Consider the following 18,583-nt stretch of genomic DNA (forward strand, 5'->3'; position numbering starts at 1 on the left):
ATATGGGTGTGTTAGCCCTTAGCCCACTTTCTGTGTGTGGTGGAGTCATTGAAATCATTTATGTGAAGTCTCTCTTCTATTAAGGCCAGAGGACGTGGGGTGGTGTCTCCCTAAACGAGGGGGAAATGGCATTGTTCTGCCCTCCTCCCTGGGAACGCTGGTGTTTCCAGGTCTCTGAACTTGGCTCCCACACTGGGAGAGTGGCTGTGGCTTCTGGAGCCCGTTTTGTGCGGGACTGACTCCTTCACTTGCTTTATTCCCCACTGTCTTTGCTGCTTTGTGACGCAGGGATGAGGGAGTTGGGCCCGGGGGCCTTGCCTGTGCCTGAAGGGCCCGATGCAGAAAACTCCTGGTGGGAAGGATGTTCCTTGAGGGCAGCTTTTGGAGTCTTTTCCTACTTTTAACTAAGAAGCAGCTATTCACATGGTTGTATTCTGCTGGTGTGTTTCAAAATAATTGGTGTAGAGTTGCGAAGATGTCCGAGACACCCATGATCCATTCCGGGCCAGTGCCGGGCATTGTGCTCAGATGCCTTCAGACCACATTCAGATGCCAAAGATTCTTGCTTGGTTATTCTCAAACTTATGAGAATCTAAAACGCGAGCCACGGTATGGATTTTCTCTTGAGCCCCCATGACTTTGCCTTGTATTTTGGGCATGAATGACTTCATCAAGGGGAAAGAATTTGAGGAAGGAGCCTCTGAGGCTAGGAGGGGGTGGGAAGGGGTCGGGGGGAAGAGGAGGGAAAAGGAGCTGTAGAGAGAAGAGCCAGACTGGGGCTGGGGCATCTCCCCATGATGCTCCCCTACCCCTGGCGCGAGGCCCCAGGGACTGACTGATTTTCCCACAGGAAATGTGTATGATTGCGTGTCTGTTTTGTGGGCTGGCCATTTGGATTGAGGGAATGTCTGTGTTGTGATTCCTTATTGATTCTAAGGTTGAAAAGGTTTGTGCTCAATACAGGGGTCTCTTGGTGCGATGGGAAAATGTGATCGCAGCCGCCTTCGGGGTGGGGAGAGCCCTCGAGGCCCTCAGTGGTGGCCGGTGTCGGCCTTCGCTTCCCTGGGTGAGCTGCCCTCAGGGTGGGAAGGGAGGTCCTCGGTGGTGGCCGCTGTTGGCCTTCGCCTCCCTGGGTGAGGGCTGCTCCATCCCCGGCTCTCCGACTCCTTGCCTGGCACCTTCCTCGTTGGAGGCCGTGATCCATCAACTTTGTCCACGCGTGTCCTGCAGACTAGTGCTGACTGCAGGTTGAGGAGTGGTCAGAGGAGGCCAGAGGAGGCCCTCGTGATGCGAAGCTAAACGTTTAATGATGGCGCTGCTGAGTGCATGAGCCACGTCAGCCCAAGAGTCTGAGTAAGAGGGAACCGCGGGGTGGAGGGAAGACTGGACAGATGGGTGCTTTCCTCGGCCCCTGGGAGCACGGCCATGTCCACGCTCAGACCTCCTGGTTTCTCCCATATTTCCATCAATAGCAAGGGAAGGACTCGGGGCACCCAGGGACCTCAGGGGTATAAGCTGTGTCCTCGCGTGGCCCCAGCTGTGGCCAGTGACGTTATTCTCTTTAACCTCAGGCTTATTTTCTATAAAAACACAAAGGGACAGAAGTAGTTCAAGGGCCTGTAAAGACTTACGTAATTGTTAATAGGCCTACTTTTATGCTTTCTTATGTATTAAGAGCAAATCATGAAACAAACTCATTTCTGTTTGAAGAAATCTTTACTGCTCTCATTTTTGTGGCAAGCAGCATTGATTCTTTGCTTAGTGAGCGTTAGTGCCCTCCTGCCCAGTGCTGCTGCCTGGTGTGTCCTCGCACACACCTCTGTCCATTGGTCTCCGTTCACCTTTCCGCCTAGAATTGTAGGAGGGGCGCTGGGATCTTAGGGCTGGAAAGAAACCCTGAAGCCCACTTTTAGGGGCGACTTTTAGTCAGGGCTTCCAGAGAGACAGCCAGCCGGGTGTGCATGTGTCTCCAGGGCGAGGCCTGCTGCAGGGGCTACAGAGTCCAAGAAGCCCCAGGACCCACAGCCTGCAAGCTAGAGTCCTGAGAGGGTGTGGCTTGAAGACTTGAGAAGCGGAGGGTGCAGATCCCACCAGGGTCTGAGGAGCTGAGACCCAGGAGCACGGGCTGCAGAAGACAGATGTCACTGGCCCATCAGCCAGACAGGTGGAGTGAACCCAGTTTTCCCCGCCTTGCTGTTTTACTCGGGCCCTGGGGGGATAGGGTGGTGCCCCCCACACCGGCGAGGATGGGTCTCCACTCAGTCCAGAGACAAACATGCATTTCACACAGAAATAATGCAGAACCAGCCATCTGGGCACCCCGGGCATGCTCAGGTTGATGCACAAAACCAATGCCGCGCGTGGCCCTGACATCTGCGTGTTCGCATCACTCCACACACATTGCTCAGTCATCGCCTCGGTGAGTTTGTAAGCTCGTTGTGTGGTTCTGGGGCTCTTTGTCCCTGGTGATGACAGGCTCCCCACTGTCCCAGCTCAGGTATGGAAGGTGATAGCACCAGCGGCTCCTTGTTTCTCAGACACCTGAGTGGGTGCTCTGTGCAGCCAGTTCAACCTGCAGCAGCATCTGTTCCCTATGCTGATTCCATTCGGAGTATGTGCCTCCCTTTTGTTAAGGGTGCAGCCTTCTTTAAGGGAAGAACTGTGTCCTGTTCGCCTATATCTTTTGTGGTGTATCTCATGGCTGAATAAGTAGCTATAGGATACCTCGGTGGCTGAATTATAGGTTCATTGGAAGGAAAATTTTATACTTAGTTTTTCTTTTTGGGATGGAGTTTCACACTCAACGCCCAGGCTGAAGTGCAATGGCACGATCTTGGCTCATTGCAAACTCTCCCTCCCAGGTTCAAGTGATTCTCCTCCCTCAGCCTCCCAAGTAACTGGGGCTACAGGCGTCTGCCACCATGCCTGGCTAATTTTCGTATTTTCGTTAGAGAAGGGGTTTCACCATGTTGGCCAGGCTGGTCTTAAACTCTTGACCTCAGGTGATGCACCCACCTCGGCCACCCAAAGTGCTGGGATTACGGCCATGAGCCACCACACCCAAGAACTTAATACCATTTTTTTTTTTTAAATCATAATGGGCTTGTTAAATGCTTACGTTAATGTTTATTTTTAAAAATGTTATCTGTGACCTTTCAGCTTTTCATAGCACTTCTCGTGTGAATATTTTAAAAAGGCCCTTTAGTCATGGGGGAGAAGCGGTTATCCCTTTCAGCAGAGGGAGATGGAGGAACAGGCCCTGGTGGGTCTGAGCACAGGCAGTCACCCCAGCCTTGGTGCTTGCTTAGGTCTATTCTCCGTTCACCGTAGCCGCATCCACTCTCATTGTCAGCTTAAAAATAAGCTTTTTCCTCTTTCTAATCGCAACAGTTAGTTTGTTAACCATCACGTTAAGGTACCGAGAATGATGGCTTTCAGGCCTCAGATATGACACAAGTAATAAATGCAGCTGACCCTGAACAACATGGGTTTTGAGCTTCGAAGGATCACTTATGTTAATTTTTTTTCCAACCAAACCCTTACTGAAAAAGCCTGGCTTTGTGGAGGGCCGACGTTTCCTACATGTGGTTCCATAGGGTGGCCGCGGAGTCCTGTGGATACGTAGATTTGGGTAAACTCGGGGGGTGTTCTGGAATCCATGTCCCTGTGTATACAGAGGGACAATTGCAGCTTTTTAGAAGTTTGTGTCCTGCCTTGTCCTAAAAAGGCTCCAAGGTGGATGCAAAATTATTTCATTCCTTTGGTTTTCTTGGTGGGATATTGATGTTTATTCTTCAGTGTCTAAAACCCTGAGTGAACAGAGTTACCGCTTCAGGAACAAAGCCAGTCTGGAAACACATATTGAGATATCCACCTTTTCTTCATGGTTTCACAAAAGGCCGTGATCATATTTTATTCAGTTGAACTGTAAGAAATTGCCAATATTTGCTGTTTTTGGCCTACAAAATGGCAAGTTCGTACGATATTAAAAACAAAGGCTTCCTGGATGGGGAAAATAGGAATCGGTAAGAACCTGAAGTTCTCTGTCATGGCCTCTGAGTCACAGGTAAATAAACCTGCGTGAGGGGAAGTTGGCTGTACAGTATTTTCCTTCTGTTTTGATACTGTCAGAAAAAGGTCAGTTCCAATGTGTTGGGTCCCTTTGCCTCAGCTTTGCTGCAGAAGGGACTTGCCATTATACCTCTTGTTCCCAGTGCCCAGGAGGCTGATGCCACATAGAAGACCTGCAGGTCGGTGGATGTGAAACAGGCATCGGACACGCTGTGCACCTTGGGACGCATCTGAGAAGTACTTGCTTGCGGCAGGTCTGAGGTGAGGGCGTGTTCCATCTCCTCTCCCTTCTCTGGCTTTACAGGCCTTTGAAGTTGGTCCTGGAAAGTGAAATTAGTTAATGCTGATTTAAGCTCCAGGTCAAAGCCGGGGGGCTGAAGAGACCCGCCCTTCACTAGGGGTGTGAAGCATTGGGCCCTCCCATCAGGAGGCAGCACGGACTCGAGAAAGCCCCAAATGCCCTCCAGTTCCCTTATGTTGAAATTTTTGGTACTCGGCCATGCCGGGTTATTTTGGGAGGTAAGTGGGGGGTTCACATGGGGGTGTGCAGTATTCTTAGGTGTCAGGTGTGACAGTTGAATTTGTAGAAGCTGTGCAGATAGGAAAGGGCCTGGCAGGGAGTGCTGTTTACACGGAGCCGATTTAACGCGAGGTCTGTGCTCTGCCTGGGTCCGTGTCTGACCGGTGTCTCCCAGTCTGCAACAGGACGTTGACGTGACTTGGCGCCATCGTCCCACTCTGTGTAGACGTCTGAGGATCTGTGCGCCGCTGCTCTATGAGAATGAGTTGTGATAATGAACTGAGAAACAGTGAACAAACCCTGAATTTGTTAGCACTGGTTCCACGGCCACTTCTGCCGTGGTTGGAGTCATTCATAATAAAGTGTGCTGGACTCCTATGCAGAGCTCTGAATTTCAGAGGCCCTTTAACTCGGCAGCTAACCAGCTGCTTCCTTCAGAAGACATTTGAGTCCCCTTTACCTGCCAGGGTGACCCTGGGAGTTTGAAGATGAGTGAGACAAGCCCTCCCTGTCTTATGGATTTTACTGTCCAGTGGGGAGACAGATATGGATGGTGAAGGGGGCCCTATCAGAGGTCAGTGCACGTCAGTTTTGTTTCTTCAGCACTTGCTATGTTCAGGCGTTGCCCCGGGCCATGTGCAGAGCATCTGGGGACCCTGCCCATGGCATCCCAGGCACAGCTAGCATCTGCGCCATCTTCATACTTGGCCTGAGTTTTGGGGAAGTACCGAGGACGGCTTCTGCCTTTGCTGGAGAGAGTTGGAAGTCAGGGCAGCCCTCCACAAGGAGATGATCGCCAGCTGATTCCTCAAGAAAGGGAGGTGGTCTCCACATGGGCAGAGCAGGGCAGCATGCGCAGACCTGGGTGTGGGGTCTGCTGGGAGACAGCAGGGGTGAGGTGTGAAGGCAGTGGGAATTGACAGGATAAATTATCACTAAGGCGATGCTGGGAAAACATTAAATTGGGATTCTCTGGGGTAAACGTGGACTTAGGGTGACCCTGGCCGTGGGTGTTTTCAGGCTCTGAAGGCAGAGATTTAGGAAATTGGGGCAGAGCTGAGCCCCAGACGAGGATGAAGACCACCCTTGGGATGTTAAATGAGACGGGGTGGAAACCCAGTGAATGTCGTGGGGTCAGTCCAGCAGGAAGGCAGCAGAGGAGACCGGTGTCCTCAAAGGCCCCGTGGGGCCTGCCTCTCAAAGTGCTGGGATTACAGGCATGAGCCACTGCTCCCTGCCGATACTTTTCAAATTTCTAAGTACTCTCTCTCATACCCAATCCCATAATTTTTTTTTAACCAGGTTTATGGCTATATTTTTTCCAAGGGAATCAGTTACCTGTTTGAATTACAAATAACACCGTGTATAAAAACCGAAACTGCCAATTTGCATAGAAGTTTCCAAATATCCAGTTGGTTTGAGCCTTGCATTGCAGTGTCACTACCTGCTCTTAAATTTCTACATGTATAGATAGCGAGGCAGGGACGGCTCGCACATCTTCAGGTTTCGATTCTACTAACTTGGGCTATATTTTCATTTATTTTGGCACACCTGTGGGTGTGGCAAGCAATGCCTGGGCATTTATTTTGAAGCTTGTCCAATAACAGTTGGGAAGATTTTCATATTTTTGGAATTTTTATAGTAATTGTTATAATTTACAAAGAATTTAAAATTGTGTAGTCATTATTTTGCTTTTTTCTAGATATGCCCCGAAACAGGGCTGCTAACTATCATTCTACATCACAGGATTCAGAACAGTACCCTTTTGGAGCAGATGCCTGTAATCGAGGAATTCTGCCTAGTCAGTTCACTTTAAGTGTGTTTAAAAGGTTTTCTTTATCCTAGTTGGCACCTGTGGCTATAGTTTGTTTTCACTGCTGAGGAATATTCCATGATGGAAACCGTAATTCATCTGTTTTTCATATCGGTGGACATTTGGATTATTTTGGGAGGGTGTGTATGTCTATTCAGCCTTCATTTTTTCAGGATTTTTTGTAGAAGATAATGTAACAGTGTAACATCCTCTGGTACGGAGCCAACACGAACCCTGATTACAGCCACACAGACTCACACACAGACTCTCAGGCCCATGCCGCCACTCCCGGCTACTTTTTGTCTTTTTAGTAGAGACGGGATTTCACCATGTTGGTCAGGCTGGTCTCAAACTCCTGACCTCCTGATCTGCCTGCCTCAGCCTCCCAAAGTGCTGGGATTACAGGCGTGAGCCACTGTGCCCAGCCCATTGTAATGGGTTCTATTTTGATTAATAAAGATGTGTTGCAGCCTAGTTATACAAATTTAAAATTCATGGTCCAAAACCACAATTACTTTTGCACCAACCTAATAATTTAAAATTAAAGAGGCCTTTATATTAGAGAACCCATGGATGATAAAATCATAAAGAATATTACAATCTCCATAACCCAGAAACTTGGTAACTTAGACCAACTGGATGAATTAAAAGACACAATCTATTAATACTAAAACACAGGACAAATAGGTAATCTATATATATTTATCTATTAATAAAATGGAATCATTACCTAATAACCTTACAGAAAACTTATACCATAAATCTGACATTCTGTCATGTTATTCTAACTGGTGGGATTCGGGGATTTCCATTTTGATAAGAACATAGGTGAGTCACACACACTTAATTTTGGTGCTCATTGTTCAGAAAAGCCATGTCCACTATAGCATACTGCAGAGCAATGCGTTATGGAGAATTTAGGCAAGATAATATGATTTTCAGAGTTAAAGAAAGACAACCTGATTTATGTACAGTAATTCCTCATAGTATCATAGGGGATATCATATTTAAACTTTGGGGTATCCCCAGATATAATTCTTATTTGAGCCACATGAATTTCAGACACGGAGGCTTCCCAACTTTGGTGGCTTTCTATAAATGTGGAAGTTAATTCACAATCTATTTTGTGGAGGCATAAAATTCAATGAGCACTCATTTAACCTTTTATTTTAAATATTATTTTTGTAAACTTTGCATTTCCAATTAGTTGAAATTGTAAACCGGTTTCAGTTCTTATCCACTTTTTTTTTTTTCCCCCCCCCTGAGACGGAGTCTTGCCCTGTCACCCAGGCTGGAGTGCAGTGGCATTGTCTCGACTCACTGCAACCTCCGCCTCCCAGGTTCAAGCGATTCTCCTGTCTCAGCCTCCCAAGTAGCTGGGATTACAGGTGCCTGCCACCATGCCTGGCTAATTTTTGTATTTGTAGTAGAGATGGGGCTACCCCATGTTAGCCAGGCTGGTCTTAAACCCCTGACCTTGTGATCTGCCCACCTCGGCCTCCCAAAGTGCTCGGATTACAGGCTTGAGGCACCGCACCCGGCCTCTCCACTCTTTTTAGGTGGAAGGGAGTAAGGGTTTCTTGGAATTAGGAGGAACTCCAATGTACCCAACCCATTTGGGTAAATTTCTTCCTTCAGAGTTTTTCACATCAGCATCACCATTGTTAAAGGCCTCCCACATGGTAATAATTGTGCTACAGGGTTTTATAAACATGAAGTTTATGTTTGGCTGAATGAACCTCCTTGCTGTGGCACAAGGGGGCCATAGGTGTTTTCACCAATTATGAAGCGGGTTCACTGTGCAATGGCTACCAACTTTTCTGAGAACAATGAGGCCAAAAACATTCATAGATAAATTCCATGAAGTGAATGTATTACAAATAGCAAACAAAAGACAACAGAAGTCTAGGATTCAATATGAACCACTACCACAAGATCAGGAAGGCTACCCAGAGCAGATAGATGGAGTTTTGACTATAAATGCTTCACTCGCACTACAACTGAGGGACCCCAGAAAGCAGCCCACATTGGGTTTTCTCCCAGGATGTGGTTTGCTGGACACAAGCGTTAAAGGCCATTCTGTTTCGAGCAGGGCCTATAACAGAGCCTGGGCTGTTCTGACCAATGTCACTTGATTATCAGGATATTGCCTTCCCAGCATATCATACAGTGATCTTGAGAACTACCAGTAAGAAGGGGAAGAAAATGGCCCTGCACCCTTAAAACTGAAGGATCAGGATATTTGCTGTGACAGAGGCACAGACAGTAGCGACAGAGTGTTCTTGTGAGCCATCTACTAGTTCTCTTAACCGAAGCGTGGCACCAGACAGCTTTTCTATTTCCTTTCAATGGAAACTATTTCAGAATATTTTGAATTTCTACATCTATAGAGTTGTGGCACATGATCACTGGCAGTGTAGACTCTCTGCATGGTTAAAGGAAAGAGTTCAGAAGCCCATCAACCCACATTGGAGGAGACCACCTAATCCTCCAGAGAGTGCCACTCCATCTTCCTGGGGTTAGCTCCACATGCTGTAAGGCCACTATAACTAAGGCCGTCAAGACTTGCAGTCCGAAGATGAGACTTTTGACATGCTGATAAGCAGCAGTGATAAGAAAAGCCCACACACTGGCCAGGAATTTTTCAATGAAAGCAGCAGAGACGCTTCTTCATATGCTTCAGTAGGGGCTAATATCAAACTATTTCTTCCCATTTTCTTTACTCAGCAGTGCCTGAACCATGAGACACCATAGATGTACATCTCATCAGGAGGGTGTATGGTACAGCAGGAAGGGGAGCAGCAGCACAAGAAGCAAACAAGGCCACTACTTCTGCTTACATAATAACTATTGTCTTGGAGTGTAAAATAATTAATAATGTTCACATGGCTGCCCTAAGCACACAGAGATGGTGACCAGAGCAGATGCAGGGACTACAGAGATACAGCCTGATTCTTGCTAATTAGGACTTAAGTGTTGGCTTATGTGCTGTGCTTTTGTGTATTCATAAGCCAGGGCCTCAAAACTGCCTGCTCAGCACAGGCCAAAGGTCATGCTGGGGTGCAGTTAAACATTGATGTCTAGGAGATGAGAGCATTTTAGTATGGGAGAAGATGACAACACCTGAAGACCACAAAACACTGTGCAGGCCAAAGGGAACGCCCATCGTCAGCTCACGGTTCTGACCCAGGTGACTGCTGATGTGTTACGGAACAGTCAGCCCACAGCAGGTAGGTCAAGTTGAGCAGGTGTCCTGCATGAGGGCTGATCCATTCCATTCGTGTTGCCAATTGTTTCAATAGCATCTCATGCACCCCACTGGTGAGGAAGGAATTAGCACCCTACGTTTACTGGCACCGTTAAACACATAACATCTATTACTAAACAGATAAACCAGACATCAGTTATTAATTACATAGAGGAGAATGGTGTAAGCTCCCACAGGCTCAAACAGGGATTAACTTGAGCGCAGAGAGTGGTATAGCATTAAAAAAGTGAGGATATTCCTTTTCTTTTTTTTTTTTTTTTGACACAGAATCTCGCTCTGTCACCCTTGGTGGAGTACAGTGGTATGATCTTGGCGCACTGCAAGCTCCGTCTCCCGGGTAAACTGTATGTATTTAGGAATTAATACCAACTCCTTATTAGCAAAAAATATCTTTACATCAAGAGTAGTTTTTCATTTAATAAATAGGTGGAATGTGTATAACGGACAAGGGATAATCAAAATTTGCCAAATGAGGCTAGTAAGATAATCCCAAGAATTCACAACCATTATTCACTGGTCCATTAATCACAGGACAATACATACAAATGAAACTTACCTGGCCAGGCGCAGTGGCTCATACCTGTAATCCCAGCACTTTGGGAGGCCGAGGCGGGCAAATCATGAGGTCAGGAGTTCAAGACCAGCCTAGCCAACATGGTGAAACCCTGCCTCTACTAAAAATACAAAAAATTAGCTGGATGTAGTGGCGGGCACCTGTAGTCCCAGCTACTGGGGAGGCTGAGGCAGGAGAATCGCTTAAACCCAGGGGGCGGAGGTTGCGGTGAGCCAAGATCCCACCACTGCACTCCAGCCTGGGCAACAGAGTGAGACTCCATCTCAAAAAGAAATAATGAAATAAAAAAATTAAACTTACCTACATATTAGAAAAACATCCAAATTCAACCATGAATCCAGCACATTATCAAATGAATAGACAAAAATTCTACCAACAAACTGAAGAAAATATTATCTATGAAATTCAAGTACTACTGCTTAAAGAGCATTTACAGAACTCTCACCTCAAGGTTTCCCTGCAAAACAACGTGAAATGCATACTAGAGACTCTTTATGAATGGGCCACTGATAAAAAAAATATACTTGTAACTTGTGTAACATTTCCTAGACTTTTTTCAAGCACTGCACGATAATTAATTTTCATCAGGCTTTCCAAATTAGAAAAGCTTCACTTATAGAACTTCTTTCCAGTGGGAGTTTTCACACAACTTTTCAAGTAAATGTTAAAACTGAAAATATTCTTGCAGTTTCTAAACTGTTAGAGTTTTAATCCTGTGTACGTTCTTGTATTTACAAGGTCCAGCCAGCTACAGTGTGCATTTTCATATGTCCTTGAGTGGGTATGAGAGAAATGAAACACTCAAACATTCTGGACATTCATAGGGTTTTTCTCAGGAATGAGCTGATGTCTTCAAATGGAACTAATACAACCGAAGGCCTTACCACAAATTTAAATTCAAAAGCCTTTTCTCCACTCTGAGCCCTCCCACATCTTCAGGAAAATCTGAAGGCTTGACCACATTTCCTACATTCTTAAGGTTTCTCTGCAGTGTGAGCTCTTTCATGTTTATGAGGGAATGGGAAAGAGTAAATGTTTTACCACATTCCTTATATTCAAGGGGCTTTATTTTTGAGATGGAGTCTCACTCTGTCGCCAGGCTGGAGTGCAGTGGCACAATCTCGGCTCCCTGCAACCTCCGCCTCCTGGGTTCAAGTGATTGTCCTGCCTCAGCCTCCTGAGTAGCTGGGATTACAAGCATATGCTACCACACCCAGCTATTTTTGTATTTTTAGTAGAGACGAGGTTTCACCATGTTGGCCAGGATGGTCTCCATCTCCTGACCTCGTGATCCCCATGCACAGGGGTTCCCCCAACCCCCCGTGGCCTTTTATGTCCTTGAAAAAGAACTAAGACAACTGAAATGTGCCACCATGCCCAGTTAATTATTTTGTTTTTGTTTTGAGACGGAGTCTGCCTCTGTCGCCCAAGCTGGAGCACAGTGCTGCGATCTCGGCTCACTGCAAGCTCCGCCTCCTGAGTTCACGCCATTCTCCTGCCTCAGCCTCCCAAGTAGCTGGCGTGAGCCACCGGGCCCGGCATTATTTTATTTTTTGTAGAGACAGGGTTTCACCACGATGCCCAGGTGGTTTCACATTGTTTTAATCCAGGCTGGTTATGAACTCCTGGGCTCAAGCAATACACACACCTTGGCCTCCCAAAGTGCTGGGATTATAGGCTGAGTCACTACACCCAACCTCTATATCATGACTTTAGTGGCGAGTATCTTAAGTGGAACAAGTGTAGGCTTTACCGCATGTCTCACATTCATAGGGTTTTTCTCCAGTATGAATTCTTTCATGGAGGTGAAGGGAACTGAGGTGACGGAAGGCTTGGTCACATTGTTTACATTCATAGGGTTTCTCTCCAGTATGAGTACTTCTATGGTTACAAAGGGAACTCAAACGACTAAAGGCTTTGCCACATTGTTTACATTCATAGGGTCTCCCTCCAGTATGAATGCTTCCATGGTCATGAAGGGAAGTGGAACAGCTGAAGGCTCTATCACATTTGGTACATCTTTCTCCAGTATTGAGTCCTTTCATGCATCTTAAAAGAACAAAATCTGTTTTCCCACATTCCTTACATTCGTAGGGTTTCTCTCCAGTGTGAGTTTGTCCATGTATTAGACAAGAACCGGAAACAGTGAATGCTTTACCACATTGTTTACATTTATAGGATTTTTCTCCTGTGTGAGTTCTCTGGTGTCTTTCAACTGACTTGAGAAAATGAAAAGCTTTCCCACATATCGTACATTTATAACTGGATTTCCACTGTGCATTATCCTGTGTCTTCTAACACCCGGAACAGAAACGAAGAGTTTGCCACACTGTTCACATTTATATTGCTTCTCTCCATATGGTTTGTATCCTGAGTGAGCTGGGATGTGCCTATTAAGGAGGGAATGATGTACAAAGACTTTTCCACAAATACTGCATTCACATTGTTTCAATCCAGTAAAAATGTTCTCATTCAGATCAAGATTTGGAATGTGGCTGACAACTTGTCCATACTGACTACCTTCTTTGCTTTCACGCAGTCTCTGTACCATATGATTTCTGTAAAAAAAATGACAAGCACATTATTATTGGTTGGTTTAATAACTTTCTACTCATTCATAGGTCTTCGACTTACACTGCTACCAATACTAGGGAAAATGCATTTTTGTTTTGTTTTGTTTTTGTGCCATGACTGAATTATTTGAAAGTAAATGGTCTACTACTGAAAACACAGCTACCACCTGCATGGCTATGACCAAAATAGTAACATTCATATACACAATTTTGTAGTACTATTTTCAAGTAAACTGTTTTCCAAACACTGACTGCTACACTGACGTACGTTACATTTTGGGTGAAATTTTTCTAAAAGGAAATGAATTTCAAGTGACTCTTATTTGCTTTGGTTGCTTGTTTTTAAATTCATGACATGCTAAGATTCCTTCAGAGGACTTTATTTCCTCTTCTCAGTGCAAATTATCTTGTATCTTTCCCATGTTTTTTGAAGTGATCTTCAATATTCTGGTCTTTCCGTTTTTTCCTAAAATGCAGATGCACAAAATTATCATGAATTATTTCAAAGTATAGAAACATTACTAGATTTCATGTTCATTGTACACAGTGCCCATGCCTGATTTATTCACCAAATCATTCACTTGCCCCATTCCCGATCACAAATAGCACTGATGATAGGGAAATACTTCTGTAATTAAGTGAAATGTGTTGTCATTCTCACCTACAGAAGCCAGGTTCCTGTAGGTTTCCTGCATCACTTCTCTGTAGAGATTCTTCTGAGAAGAATCTAGCAAAGGCCATTCCTGCTGGGTAAAGTTCACGGCCACATCCTCAAAAGCCACGGAGTCCTAGAACATTCCACACATGTGGATAGAAGGAAGAGTGAGACTAAGAGCACTGGGAATCTATACTCAATCCATAAGCTGTTTACATGATTCTCAAATTTCCAAGCACTTATTTTATGACTTGATTTTCACAACTCTTACTCTGTTCACACATACTCCCTCCCACACAGCAGTACTAATGCTAGAATTAAACTATTCAAAAAGGCAACAGCAAAGTAGAAACACCCATCTCATTAGAGAATCCAGGGAGTAAGATGTGCTGCTAGGAGCTACCTTTTAACTTCACTTTGTACATTTCTAGTATCTGTCATACTAAAGTCCTACCTGATGTGCATATGTGAGTTAATATTATCGGTCCTGAGACTACTTATTCTTAAAAATGCCTGCCCACAAAGTTCAATCTTTGTATTAGGAACTTACATTTTGGAAGGGATTCCACCAATCCAAGTAATAAGAATGACTCACTGCATCTAAATGGCTTATGCAATATATTTGCCCAAACTACTTCTGCTGAAGGCCTATTATTTTGTGTCACTGCAGTGGTGCTTAGGGAACTGGAAACAAAAACAGAGTCTGAACACTAAGTGTTCAATGAGTTTCCCTGGTAGACAATATTTTACATGTGCTGTCACTTGTTAACAGGGAAGGTGAGCCCATTCCATGTGATTACACCAAGAGAATAGGCTTATTAAATTTAATTGAGTAGCAAATAAAACAATAACTGATATTTAACAATACTAATACAACAATTTTTCAAATTTCTATTGCACAATGTCAAGGCAGAAAAGGAAATACACATGTTTTTTAAAATGACATGAATGTCACCACTTCCAGATGCCATTCCTATGAAAACACAAATTCCCAAATCAGGTGGTTTTAGGCAAGAAAAACTACTCTTTCATACATAGTAAAAATGACAACTCTGTAATGATTTTTAGTCATCTAAGAGTGATGGCTTGTCTAACTTCTAAGATTTTCAAACAAAAATATTCAGGACAACACAGTGTTAGCAGAGATGAGCAAGCAGACCAAGGGGAAAAGTCTTAATGACCCAGCATTTATATGGAAAGTTGAGGAATGATAGAGTAGGCACTGTAGAATAGAAAAAGAAATTACATGCACTTTAAAATATGAGGCAAACCAGGCTGGCATCTACTTGGGAAAATGCATTGCATTCTTCTCTATTCCATGAACAATAATATTATATATTCAAATACAAAAGATAAAACTAGAACACTTTCAGAAGTCACAGGAAGATTTTTTTTTACGAAGGATTAGGCAGAATTTTTTTTATGTAACAAAAAAGTGATAAAGGAACAAATATATTAAAATTTAGGGAATAAAAAGAAAATAGAGTGGGCCAGGCGTGGTGGCTCACGCCTGTAATCCCAGCACCTTGGGAGGCTGAGGCGGGGGATCACCTGAGGTCAGGAGGTTGAGACCAGCCTGGCCAACGTGGCAAAAATCCCATCTTTTTGTTGTTTATTGAGTCGGAGTCTCACATTGTCCCTTGGGCTGGGGTGCAGTGGCAAGATCTTGGCTCATTGCAAGCTCCACCTCCCAGGTTCAAGCAATTCTCTTGCCTCAGCCTCCCAAGTAGCTGGGATTACAGGTGCCTGCCACCACGCTCAGCTAAGTTTTTTCTATTTTTTAGTAGAGACAGGGTTTCACCATGTGGGCCAGGCTGCTCTGGAACTCCTGACCTCATGATCCGACCACCTTGGCCTCCCAAAGGGCTGGGATTACAGGCATAAGCCACCGTGCCAGGCCTAAAACCCTGTGTTTACTAAAAATATGAAAATTAGCTGGGTGTGCTGGTGGGCACCTATAATCTCAGTTACTCGGGAGGCTGACACAGGAGAATCACTTGAACTCGGGAGGCGGAGGTTGCAGTAAGCAGAGATGGCGCCACTGCACTCCAGCCGGGCTACAGAGCAAGACAGCATCTCCAAAAAACAAAAAACACTCAGACACCCAGATAAGAGGATACACATGTGTCCACTGTCATAAATTCTTCACCAAGCTACAAGAGGGGAACTGACATTTTGGTGAACCTTTATAAATCAATTTATCTATCACACTTTTATTTCACCAGTAGCATTTACAAAGCTAAGTCCTACAATTCCATCTGAAATTACCCTTAAAAAGAACAGACCTTTAAAACTTACTACACTCACTCCGGGGAAGAAATAAATACGAATTTTTAGCAAATGAAATACATCATTTTACCTTGCCTCTTTGGAAATAGTATTTTTATCTTTCAAGCAGTACTGACAAAATGTATCATACAGTCAGTGAAAACCTGAAACTCAAATAAGCGGACAAGCCTTTGCAAGGTAACAAACTCGGGGAGAGGCAGTGCTGACTCCAACGCAGACCTTTCTAAGTGTCACGGCAGGCCATTCTATCCCTTAGGACACCCATCCTGTTCAGTAAAGTACTCAGTGACCACCTAGGAGGCACTGGCACTGCTCTTTGTCCTCCTGTGCACCTTAAGTGCATTTTATAATTCAGGTTCTTGCACATCCTCTCTGGGGTGGGTTTTGCTTGTCCTTTGGGACGGTTTTTCTCTCTTCACAAGTCTGAGACAAGCTAGAGAGCAGAAATTTCTGCCTTTTCCTCTCAATATCAGCATCCAATTGGTAAACCATCAATGTGTCTTCGAGGAATAATAACTCGGGCTGGAGGAATAATTTTAATGACCTAACTTTCATGACATTACATTGTATTGTCCATTAATTTTAATGTCCTAAAATTTTAATGACCCTAAGGGGTCACCATTTTAGATGAAACTATACCAGGAGATTCCTCTAAGGCCAAGAGCATCCAGCTGCTCCCCTGAGAGACTCTACCCCCTACCTCAGGCTGTCCTTGGCGATGAGATGACCCCGGGGCTGATACTCACTAGACCCTCCAATAGACATGGCCACAGTGGGTATCCTGGGTCATCCCCAGACAGTTCTAAAATGCCAGGACTAGGAAAAGACAGGAGAGTGGCTGAGGACACAACACCCTGTCAGGTTTTCACGGAGGACCTCAACCTAAAGACATTTTGGTAATATGTACACTTAGGAAAGATGAAGAGAGGCACAAAGATTTTTTTTTACAGTAGAGTGTCATGATTTATTCTCCGCTTTCCTCTCATGTAAAATGTTTGGAAACAGAAAAATATTTTGGTCAAGGTGCCTCACGCCTGTAATCCCGTCGCTTATAGGAGGCCGAGGAGTGTGATCAGTTAAGGTCAGGAGTTCGAAACCAACCTAGCCAACATGGCGAAACCCTGTCTCTACTAAACATACAAAAATTAGCTGGACGTGGTGGCGCCTATAAGCCCAGCTACTTGGGAGGCTGAGGCAGGAGAATCGCTTGAACCCGGGAGTCAGAGGTTGCAGTGAGCTGAGACTGCACCATTGCACTCCAGCCTGGCGACAGGGTGAGACTCCATCTCAAAAAAAAAGAATGTATATATATATGTGGACATATGTGTATATATATGTGTGTATATGTGTGTGTATATATATGTATGGTTTGCTTCCTCATTCACCTTATCAAAGCCTCTCATTTACGCCCCTCCCGTGGACCCCAAACCACAAACCATGACTGCGGTACCCGTTTATGAATCGTGTTTGCTCAAACGCCCCGTTTAACGTTTTAACAAAGCCTCAGGTTAATTTTAGGGGGAGAAAGGTGGGACTGGAAGCTCCATGAACCACAGCTTCTCCCACGCTGGAATCCCGCACACGGAGTCGGGGCTCTCCCGGATCACCCTCCCGTGGTCACCGCACTACCTGGGTGGGGGACGCGCGGGCTTCCGGAGAGGGCTCCGGCCGGCGGAAGTGGCGCCCACAGGTACAGACAGGACGCAGGGGTCCCGCTGCCCGCGCCGCCCGGCCCTGCGCAGAAGGGGACTGAGGCCCGGCTGCGCCCGGCGACTCGGTCCGCAGGTTCCGCAGCCCATGGCTGGTTCCAGCAGGTTTCACCCAGCCCTCTTCCCCACTTCCGGAAGCCAGGCGCAGTCCACTCACCGTTCCTCGGCTTCCCGGGTGTGCCGGCGTCAGCTAGGGATGTCCCAACACCCGCAGGTCACAGGGTGGCCGAGGCTGCTGCAGAGCCACCGGGCCTCCCAGAGCCAGGAAGTAGCAGCGGAGACTCACAGGAAGAGCCTACGGTGGCGAAGGCCAGACAAAGCGCCCGCCAGCCAGACCCCGGAAGCCGCCCTCTCCTTTCTGGCGGTGCGCCTGATTGACAGGTCCCCACCCCAGCGCCCCTGATTGTATGGGGCTTCCGGCCCCGCCCCCTCAGGCCCTGAGTGACAGGAGATTGCGATCTCACGTGAGGCTGGATGTGGCCAGAATGACCGTTTTGGCCTAGCGGTTTATAGGGGGTGCGTCCTTCCTGCGCTGGGATCTGACCACGCAAGGAGCACATTAGCATTTAACCTTGTATACAAGATTATAGCTATTTTGCGTAATAAGATATAAAATTGCAAGCAATATAATGGCAATTCTGTAACTGCCCAGTGGGTTCACCTTGCCCGCTACCTAGACAGAGCCGGTTTCTCAAGACAGGGGGGAATAGCAATAGAGAAGGAGTAATTCACGCAGAGTCGGCTGTGCGGGAGACGGGAGATTTGATTTTTATTTTATTTTATTTCATTTTATTTCATTTTATTTTATTATTTCTGAAACAGAGTCTTGCTCTGTCGCCCAGGCTGGAGTGCAGCCTCGGAGTTTTATGATTATTCAAATCAGTCTCCCTGAGCATTTGGGGAAAAGAGTATTTAGAAAGTTTATTTTGCCAAGGTTGGGGATGCTTGTGCATGACACAGCCTCAGGATGTCCTGATGACAGTTGCCCAAGGTGGTCAGAGCACAGCTTGGTTTTGTTGGAGATAAATGCTCAGTGACGCAAAGTGAAACCAGCACTTAAGCAAAAGTTTTCTCAGCAACGCAATTTACCTCTGTGGAAGCGTGCTGCTCG

At 45.7% G+C, this 18,583-nt stretch overlaps 1 protein-coding gene and 1 long non-coding RNA gene across 2 annotated transcripts in view; one reads left to right on the plus strand and one right to left on the minus strand.

Moving 5' to 3' along the window:
* Positions 1 to 4,213: 4,213 nt before the first annotated feature.
* LOC106996100 (endoplasmic reticulum membrane-associated RNA degradation protein-like) overlaps positions 4,214 to 18,583 on the plus strand; it is a 33,144-nt gene continuing 18,774 nt past the window's right edge. The window contains exon 1 of the transcript XR_013412597.1: positions 4,214 to 4,332. The gene's annotated coding sequence lies outside the window, so the exon portion shown is untranslated. The remainder of the gene's footprint in view (positions 4,333 to 18,583) is intronic.
* LOC144338439 (uncharacterized) lies at positions 11,635 to 17,760 on the minus strand. The gene is made up of 3 exons (XR_013412607.1): positions 17,630 to 17,760; positions 13,481 to 13,607; positions 11,635 to 12,804 (listed from the first exon to the last, which is right to left on the minus strand). It is a non-coding gene; the product is annotated as an uncharacterized LOC144338439 (long non-coding RNA).

Source organism: Macaca mulatta, chromosome X (genome assembly GCF_049350105.2).
Source record: "Macaca mulatta isolate MMU2019108-1 chromosome X, T2T-MMU8v2.0, whole genome shotgun sequence".
NCBI lineage: Eukaryota > Metazoa > Chordata > Mammalia > Primates > Cercopithecidae > Macaca > Macaca mulatta.